The 10,782-nt window shown below is 33.4% G+C and overlaps 1 long non-coding RNA gene across 2 annotated transcripts; it reads right to left on the bottom strand.

Moving 5' to 3' along the window:
- Nucleotides 1-900: 900 nt before the first annotated feature.
- On the bottom strand, nucleotides 901-2,879 carry LOC129900598 (uncharacterized). 2 transcript variants are annotated; one of them, XR_008769651.1, is made up of 4 exons: nucleotides 2,738-2,879; nucleotides 2,268-2,318; nucleotides 1,877-2,000; nucleotides 901-1,149 (listed from the first exon to the last, which is right to left on the bottom strand). It is a non-coding gene; the product is annotated as an uncharacterized LOC129900598 (long non-coding RNA). The 2 variants fall into 2 exon arrangements; XR_008769650.1 differs by lacking the exon at nucleotides 2,268-2,318.
- Between the last annotated feature and the right edge of the window lie 7,903 nt (nucleotides 2,880-10,782).

The raw sequence follows: 10,782 nt of genomic DNA, 5'->3' as shown, positions 1-10,782 counted from the left end.
ATCTGTATCTCTCCTCTTCACATGCCCAAATCATCTCAGTCGCATTTTCCGTATCTTGTCTTCCATCGAGGTCACTCCTACCTTATCCCGAATAGCCTAATTTCTAATCATGTCGCTCTTGGTATGCCCACACATCCATCTCAACATTCTCATCTCAGCAACTTTTATCTTATGAACGTGAGATTGTGAGAGACCTTGACTAGCCAACACTCCGCCCCATATAACAGAGTCGGTCTAACCACCACTTTGTAGAACTTGCCCTTAAGTTGTGCAGGCACCTTCTTGTCACATAGCTGTCACGACCCAAGCCTAGGGCCTAGACGTGAAATGGCGAATGAGGAACCCGAAAGTATCTTAAATAAGCCTCTTAGCATTCTTTTAGCCTTTCATAGGTAATAATGATAAATAGACAAGCGGAAATCATAATAATAAATCTTCAACTTACATATGTCCAACAATACCTCTAACTATTAGATTTAATGGGGTTAAGACAAGTTTCTAGCTCACCCTTAATCATAATAGAAAAAATGTCATAATAAAATATCTTAACATATCATAAGCTAGAAAGATAAAGGAGTATTGTTCCCGGAATATGTAAACTCACCAAAAGTAGTCTTCAATGGAATATCAACTAGCCACGTGGAGGAGAACGAGGAGGAGCACCGATCCCTACATGGTGATATCATGTAGGCTGTTGCATCCCCTTTTAGGAGAATACCACTTACGAAACAAAAACTAATTATTTCTATTATTTTACCCTAAAGAAAACTTATTGAAATAAGATATATGAGTTTTATTTAAAAAAAATGATTTCCAATTCAACAATACTGCAGGTCCATAAAATACACAAAACTTCAAATAAGTAATTATCACAAAAATATTATCTTCCTTCGTGCATAATGACAAGTCAAAATATAACCTAGTACATTGCATTACTTGAGTTAAAAGCACACTCTAAAATAACAAAATTAGTCACTTGGTTTAAGTTACAAGCCTTCAAAATTTCGTAAATAAGTGTCACACATGTATCATGTACAAGTCCCCAAAATAATATACAAAAACTAGATGTATTTGCATATGTGATCTTCAAAAGAGCTCCCAAAAAGTCTACTCCACATGACCATCTTCATATCCCGCCTTGCATATCACCTACGATAGGAAACAACTATCGCTAAGCATAAAGCTTAGTGGTGTATAACCTTTGGACTTAGAGCCATTAAAAATTCTAAATTTCCCTTTTCATCATAAGCGGTTCAATAAGGTAGCATTAAGTCCAAGTGAACAAGTATATCCAAGTGAACAAGTATATCAAGTATCAAATACAAATCTTAGAGACTTTCAAAATATCAATACTAATATTCAAAGGCTTAAGTACTAAGAATGCTTATAATTTAATTCAAAAGAGTAGTCAAATAATCAATTTCACCCCATATGTACGTCATGCCTTCACACTAAGCACAATCAATATCAAAATGGACCGAAGCCCCGAAATCAAGAAGTGTCCATATCAAGAAGGGTCGTCACCCAATATCAAGAAGATCAAAGATCATGTTGAAAGTGGCTTTTCACTCGTACTCAAAAATGGACGAAAATCCATCGTCAAGACGAAATGCAAATCCAAAGTCAAGATGGGCAAGATCTGAATCGAGAGGCATGCCAATATCGATGACAAGTCACCGTAACAAGAAGGACAAATTCCCAACAAGAATGCAAAATGATCAAGCAATTCGTACAAGTGAGCGATTCAACAAAAGTTTTGCAATACTTGAGATAATAGTCATACCAAAATACAAAACAAGGAGTAAGGAAACAACCCAATAAAATACTTTAAATTTTTGAAAAATAAAATATTTCAAGTTCAAGTTTATACACGAACCTTGGCGTTTTAGCATACAACAAGTTCTACCACCACTCGCGGAGTTCAATTTCTCTATGTCATAGATCAACCAAAATCCACTTCGTCAAACAGTTCCTCTTAGCTTGTATAAGAGAATATACACCTTAAATACACAATCAAATATCTACTTAAGTTTAAAAGTTCCAGCATATCGAAACTAAACATAAAATTTCTGAAAATCAACCCAAAGTATCAAAACGGAAATTCTGGGCAGCACTACTGTCTTGTATTTCTGCTCAGTTTCGAAGGGGTAAATGGGATAATTAGGCTTTGTGTCCTCAAAGAAAGTTATAGATATATATCTTAGGGTCATATACAACTTTGAATCACCCCTACAGCAATTATGTACAACAAGATATGCTCAAAATACCCACAGCAGTCCATGTAGGATTTTTAGACCAAAATCTGGGCAGCACCTCCCCTGTACTTCATCACCTTTTTTCGAGTCAATAAAAGCAAAACTGGATTTTGGATCCTAAATAAATGTTATATCCCTATGAAATAGCTTTCCAAAACATCTTGAATCACTCAAAACTAAGTTTTACACAAGGAGTTATACTACAATTACTAACAGCAGTCCCAACCAAAAACGGGTTTGCAACCAAAGTTTATTCCCCCAATTTCGACAACAAGAACTTATCAAGAGCATCAACAACAATATAAACAATCATTCTACTTCATAACTTAACTAATTCCACCCATTTAATCCAACTAAAACATCCCCTAATCCATAAATTCCAACAAAGCAACAAATAAGTTTATAACACTATTTTCTCCGTTCTAATCCGTTAAATCTCTAAACAAGCTTGATAATAAGGAAAAACAACAACTAAATCTTACCTTGAAGTATAAGTCAACCACCTTAATACACTCCTTCTTCTCTGATTTTTAGCTCAAAATGAAGACAACACAACGTGCAACGTTTTTCTCTTCACGAGCTTCGGAAATCGGGACTCGAATTTGGGTCAAAATAGCTTTTAATTCACTCTCTCTCTATCTCTCTATATTTCTATGGTGTTCTGGAAGTATATTGAATGAAAGGAAAGAGATAAGGCTGAACTTATCTCTTACATGGTAAGAAATATGGGCTGACCCGATTTGGAATCGGGTTGGGCCAAATTTTCTTCCCATCTTGACCCTTCAGCCTTGCAATGTCCATAACTTTTTATTCCGATGTCGTATATAAGCCCATGACCTATGGTTGGAAAGGTATTTCAATTATCTACAACTTTCATTTTATGGGTTTTCCCAAATTTTCAAATTTTGATAGGGTTATGCCCTCCTAAAGTCAGATCATCCAAAAACATAACTTAAAAAAATAAATAAATAATTCTTAAAAATAAATTGGGGTGTTACATAGGCAAAAGAGTATGCATTAGTACTTTGAATGTAATAAGTATGGAAGGATGCATGAACATTGAGGAAATATTATAACATTTATGTAATATGGAATATAATGTAATACATGCATAATAAATCATATGGATATCCTTTAAAACATTCATTTTGTGGGAAAATAACCATAACCGACATTTAAGACCATGCGAGCTATTACATGGAATCCAACATAACCCCCTACGTTGGCCGGGGAGACTACTTGCCAGGTAGAACTCCGCCAACTTCATTCATTTCTTTAACTTTAACTTTAAGGGCTATTTATGGATTCATTAGCATAAGCCTACAAGGACTCCTATGTTGGCACATAATTAATGAGACAAGGGGTTGCTACTAGGATTCCCTTACCGAATCCCACCTCAATGTCTCATTCGGTGCTAAGTCAATCCCACATAATAGTTTAATACTTCAAAATATTCATAGCATATAACTTGAGAATTCAAACATCATATTTGGTAGAATAGCTCATTAAAACATTTGATAATTCAAATATGCAAGAATTGTCCTTATTGCATAAAGAATCCATCATTCATATCATTTCATAAGACTCCCTTTTTTATCATAGATATTGCTTTCATAAACATTTATTTGGAGTCAAAGCTTTCAAATCAAACTTTATTAAAAACATAGTAAGAAAAACTTATGCATAAACGCACACATAACTTAGAGTAGAGCTTAAAGAAAATAAATATAATTTATCATATAATCAAAATAATTTAGACATGAGAGTGGAAGGAATACTCTCATTAAAGCCTTACATACCTGGAACCGAAGCTTTAGTTGGTACCGAAAGACTTAATGAACACTTTTGAGTCCTAGCTTCTCTCCTTGCCGGAACGTTTTATGTACTACCCGGAGTATATGAATCACCGGAATAGTATTTCTTCACTACTAAGAACTAAAACTATATTTGAGAATGTGTAAAGAAGTGTATAGAAAGAAAATTTGCTTGAGAAAGTTTGATGAATAAAATGAGGAAATAAGGTGGGTGTTTATAGATGGAAAAGAGGGACCTAACAATAAATAAAATAATTATAAAAAATTTGAAAATTTAGTGGAATATATTGATGTCATGGATGATGTTAAATGGAGGACAATTTATGTCATGAGTGATGTCAAATGTATCTAAATCTTTCTATGGTAGGTGAAATGAGTTATTTTTTACAGAATACTCTTTTTGGAAGCTGCGTTTGAATAAGATAAATTCCTTATTAGAATTTGGTGCCTTCATAAAATTGTAGATATGGAAGTCTAGTTTCATATCGTTCAAGAATCAACCAATTTTGATAAACCTACAGTGAGAAATGATTTTTCTTCTATAAACACTCATTTCCGTCACAGCATCCTATCTTACAAAAATTAATTTATTTGACCTACTTAACCTCTGAATATTAAAATATGGTCTTCATAAAAGTTGTAGGTAATGCTCTTGTGGTTACTCAGAAATTTGAATCACTAAATTTGGATATTCGTATGAAAATTTATACCCAAAATACAGAGGTTGTATCATGTTTAGGCAAAAATTGAAACACTGTATACAACGTTTTTAGGGGATGTTACAATAGCACACCGTAAGCGAACCTCAATTTCATCCACCCTATCTCAATACGATGTGTGACATCATCATCAATCTCCCTGCTGCCTTTTATGATAGGTCTAAGGTACTTGAAACTACTTTTCTTTTGGATGGCCTAGTCACCAAGCCTAACTTCCGCATCAACCTCCTGAGGTGTGTCACTGAACTTGCACTCTAAGTACTTTGTCTTGGTCCTACTCAGCTTAAATTCTTTAGACTCCAAGGTATGTCTCCAATCCTCTAGCTTAGCATTAACTTCATTACGAGTCTCATCGATCAGGACTCTGTCGTCCGCGCAAAGCATATACCATGGCACCTCACCTTGAATTTGTCGCGTCAATCCATCCATTACCAAGGCAAATAAAAATGGACTGAGAGTTGATCCTTGATGCAACCCCATCATAATTGAGAAGTACTCTGAGTCCCCTCCTACTGTCCTTACCCTGGTTTTGGCACCCTCATACATGTCTTTGATCACCCTAATGTACGCCATAGGTACACATTTAGCCTCCAGACATCTTCATAGTATCTATCGTGGAACTTTATCGTAAGCCTTTTCTAGGTCGATGAATACCATATGCAAGTCCCTCTTCTTCTCCCTATACTGTTCCACCAGTCTCCTCATAAAATGAATGGCTTGTGTAGTTGAGCGTGCCGGCATAAATCCGAACTGGTTCTCTGAAATAGACACGCCTCTCCTCACCTTCATCTCCACCATTTTTTTCCACACTTTCATAGTATGACTTAGAAACTTGATACCTCTATAGTTGTTGCAGCTCTGGATATCCCCCTTGTTTTTGTATATGGGGATTATTATGCTCGACCTTCATTCTTCGGGCATCGTTACCGTCTTAAAAATGATATTAAATAACCTAATCAGTCATTCCAAACCTACCGAGCTCGCACTCTTCCAAAATTTCCCAAGAATCTCGTCAGGTCAGGTCACTCTTCCCCAGCGCATCCTACGAACAACTCCCTTAACCTCCTCGATCGTAATACTCCTGCAACCCCCAAAATCGTCACTCTTCCCTGTATGTTCCAAATCTCCCAACACAATCTCTTTGTCCCCTTCTTCATTCAAGAGTTTATAGAAGTATGACTGTCATCTCTGTTTAATGAGGGTCTCCTCTATCAATACTTTTCCATGCTCGTCTTTAATGCACTTCACTTGATCCACATCGTGTGCCCTTCTCTCATGCGCCCTAGCTAGCCTGACAATTTTCTATCCCCGCCTTTCTCTTCTAGTTCAGCATAAAGGCGTTTAAAAGCTACCGCTTTTGCCGTCGAAACCGCCGACTTCGCCTCCTTCCTCGCTATCTTATAAAGTTCCCTATTTGTCCACTTCTCCACCTCATCCTTGCTTTCTATCAACTTCGCATAAGCCATTTTCTTTGCTTCCATCTTCCCTTGCACTTCTCTATTCCACCACCAGTCCCCTCGGTACCGACTACGACTACCTGTCGGGATTCCCAACACTTTCCTTGCTACAACTCTAATACAACTAGCCGTCCTATCCCCATACTGTTCACATCCCACTACTATTTCAGGCCCCCATATCCTTCAATTTCTCTTCCATCTCCAGGGCACTAGCTATAGTCAAATACCCCCATTTGATCCTAAATCGGTCATCCCCGATCCTCTTCTTCCTCTTCATCTAAACATGTCAAGGTTGTGAATAAATATTGTTCGATATTTGAACATGCCATACTCGTGCACCACAACATGATATTGGTGGTCTCCGTTAGCCTCCTACCAAATGCCTCTTACTATGCAAGACGTGGCGCCAGCAATGATCAAAGCTTGTGTAGATTCTATTTAAACTATTCTTTCCTTAATATATGATGGGGTGGCCCTCCCATGTTGTAATTGTGTGGCCCGCTACGATTTTTAAATCAAGTGCCTCAACTTTAGTACTTTCGCCACGTCGCCATCGACAACACAAGCTTTAAACCTTGAACTGGCATTCATTCACAAATATACCCTTACTAAAAATAAGCAGGTATTTGATCATAAATTTTATTTTTTAAATTTTTTTTTAAAATCTATGAAATTATATTTTGGTTATACCTTTCGTTAGTATAATATAACATAAAGACAATAAATTACAGTTTTAAAAAATAATAAAAATAAATAAATAATTCATTTAGGCTAAGGCGTGGATATCTCGCTATTTTTAAGAAGATTTAAGCACATTGCGGCATAATCTGCACTGATCCAACAGTAATAATCTTGACTTGTCCCAACTCAAACAACTCCGGATTAGTTGAAGAGTCCAAAGCCCCACAAAAAGAACATATTCCTTCAATATATAATTATTCTCTTTTGTATAGTGAATATAGTTAAAGACTTAGAATAATTTCTTTGTCTCAACTCTCTGTTTCACTATATTAACCTGTCCTCAATATAAACTCCTCATCTTTTCTTACACTTTTTTCTCTTCTTCATACCTTGTACACAAATCCATCACTATTTATAGGTGAAGAATTCTTCTTTGCAATGAATAGAAAGATTATGGGTAGTAAACTGGCTAAATGAATGGCCAAAGGTTACCTAAGTTACAAAAATAAAAAAAAAATGGTGAAATGAAGAGTTGGATAGTTGGTGGTAACAAAAGTTACTAACAACTAATAACAATATTCTACCATCATTAATAAGAGTAAAGAGTCACAAATGTTATGTCCATCAATTAACATAACATGATATGTGACATATTATATATTTTTATTAATATTAAAATGTCACACTAACACTTTTTATGGAGGAGTGAAAAGAAAACTTTATTTATAATTTATGAAGCTGAAATGGAAAAATAGATTTAGATTCCAAAAATTGGATTTGAGAATTTTATAATCAAATATAATTTTAAATAAATAAAGTAAAAATTTATTCTGGAAAAGTGAATAATTTTAGTGGCATTTTGACTTAATGTGAGTTTCAAGAAAGTATAATTGATTTTTAAAATTTGTGGTCTTAAACTAATACAATTTGTTTGGTCAAATTTTTAGGAGAAAATAAGTGTTTATACGGAATAGAAGAAATTATTTTCAAAAGCTCTAAAATATAGCCCCCCCCCCCCCCCCTAAAAAATACTTATAGAATTCAATTTTAAAAAATTTGGCCAAACACTAATAGATGCTCTAAAGTGTTTTAAATTTTTTTTTATCAAACACAAACTGCTTATCACCATTAAATTTAGAAACTTGGCCAAAACATGTTATAAAAATAGGCATACCCAATGTATTTAATGAGAATACATTAAATGTAGGTATTCAGAAGTGAGATTACTACTTCAAAAATGATGTAGAAAAATTATATTTTAATAAACTCTCAATTCAAAATAAAAATAATCTAAAAATGTAATAAAAATATTAAATAACAGATAGTAACAAACTAATACTAAGACAAACAAAACTAAAGGGAGGGAATATTTAATCTATGAAACTGAGAAAGTGAAGTTATAGGGGCATAGTAGTACTTGGAGAAATTAAAGCAGAAGATGATGTGTTGAAAAGACCAACTTTGATGATGACATCGTGCTAGTTTGGACGTGTCCAATTTGTTGGGTTACTGCATGCCTAACAGTAGATATTTTTTTGGGCAATTGATTTATGGCGTTTGCGTTAGCGTGGGAATTTAATGCTGATTGGTGAGTGTCGTATCGAGCTCGATGCTGCTTTTCTCATTGTCTTCTGTGGCTACGAGAGAAAGCAACAAACTGAATTTTGTGAGGATGACACATGACCAGGTAAGTAATAGTTGTGAGTATTATTGTCTTCTTATCTAACAAAAGAAGAAAATAAAACAATATGCTCTAGGTATAGGTATATAGTACCACAATGATACTCGACGTACGTTTCGATTTTTTATTTATCATTGTAACTGTATTGTAGTGGTAGAGTTGCTTAATCGTTGATCAGAGTTATTAGATTCGAGTCTTAGGTATGGAGAAAATCTTGTTGGGAGCACCAATTCCGAATGGGTCTTGCAGTGCGCTATCAGGATTTAGTCGAGACTTCAATGCAGATTTCGAACATTGGATGAAATTTTTTTTAAAAAATGTATTTATTTGACTAGATATGAAATTTAAGAAATAAAAATTAAATTTTATAATTTTAAATTAAAAATATATATAATTATTTAAATTTTATGATCTTAAACTTGTCACTTTATTAATATATTATAATTGAAAAATTTACTAAATGCAAAATGATACACTTCAAGGAAAATTTACTAAATATACCAAAACTTTACAAAATATAGAAAGAGGACTACAAGTCAACACACAAATGATTCAAAATAGCTAAAAGAATGATAAAAAATTATAATTTGAGGAAAAACTATTGTACTATTTTCACATAAAATAAAACTGGGGGAGTATGATATCAATTTAAGTAAGAGAAACTTCAATGGTAATTGGAATTGGAATAATCTAGAGTAAAATGCCTTCTCCGTTTCAATTATTTGTCATATTTTGATTTGACACAAAATTTTAAAAAGTAAAGAAATATTTTGAATTTTTTTTATATTAAATTAAAGATATATTAAATATATTAAAATACTGATACTCTTTACTATTGTGATTTTAAACATATCATAGAGAAAATTAAAATTTAAAAATTATCAAATAGAGAAAAATATATTCTTCTTAAACGAATTTTTTTAAAAAAAATTAAAACTAAAAAAATATTAGCAAATAACATGTCATAACACATTAAATTATAATTTTTCAATCGATAGAATAAACGTCAGAATAATTTGGTTTTGTGGACAAGGATGAGCAGAGGGGTGGCATGGTCTGAATTTGAATATTGAAACATTATTTTCATTCAATTTGACTTCACAAAAAGGAATCACCGCTCATCTTACACCATTCATTTTGTATCATTTTATACATACTACGTATGACAATATCACCACTCCTGCCGTAACATTAAACAGTTGAAGCGGATGATAAAGGGAAGATTAATGTAGTAAATAAAGACAAATTTGTTTATTTATTATTAAAGTAATAAGAGAAATTAAATAAATTCAGCTCGCAAGAATTATTGAGTTCTTTTAAATTTGTATTTAATATTATATTGCACACATGAGGTAGTTCGTATTTGAAGAAGGACAGGTAAAACTGATAAAATGGGCTTAGGTTCGTGAGGTCAGCTCAACTCAATTCTTAAATTAAGTGGGGTTGGATTAAATTTTTTTATTTTATTTAAGAATGAGATTTTTTAGTCCAGTCTCATTTGGCTCATTGGCCTCATAGACTAAACCCGCAAGCTTCAGAGGTCGGTCCGTAGATCATTAATTTTAAAAATATTTATTATATATATTTTAAGGAATGTTTTATTTTGATAAATTTTCAGCAACTAGACAATTGAAGTTATTATAACTACGAATCTTTGACCTCTTTTACTTTTTTTTTATGCCTAATTTCTCGTTTCTCCTTTCTTGTCTAGTTTATGAAAAAAAAGATCATGTAATGTATGTTGTTATGATGAATCTTATAATTGTTCACTGTTGTATCTTGCATTATCTATTGTTTTGTAAGTATTCATCTAAAGTGTGTGGAACTAATGTACATGTGAATTTTTGACATATTAGTGTTATGTTGATCAATGTTCGATAGTCTTTCTAAGAGACTAATATTGTCTATCTTTTGATTAAAGGTTCAACTCGTTCCAAAGCACAGACCGCTCAGGACTGAGTTAAATTGCTATTTTATAGGTCCTTTAGTTAAAATATAGTCAGTTCATCCTAACCCATTTAACTCGCTATCTCTTTAGGGTTGGATTGAGTTAGGTTGGGTCAACCCATTTTGATTACCTAATGACTTGAAAGAATAAAATCATTAAAAAACTATTTTCTTTATACCCGGGATGTCCGATTACACTAATAGATCCATTTCGTGATAATCTTTGGT

Source organism: Solanum dulcamara, chromosome 8 (genome assembly GCF_947179165.1).
Source record: "Solanum dulcamara chromosome 8, daSolDulc1.2, whole genome shotgun sequence".
NCBI lineage: Eukaryota > Viridiplantae > Streptophyta > Magnoliopsida > Solanales > Solanaceae > Solanum > Solanum dulcamara.
This window is presented reverse-complemented; position numbering and strand designations above follow the sequence as displayed.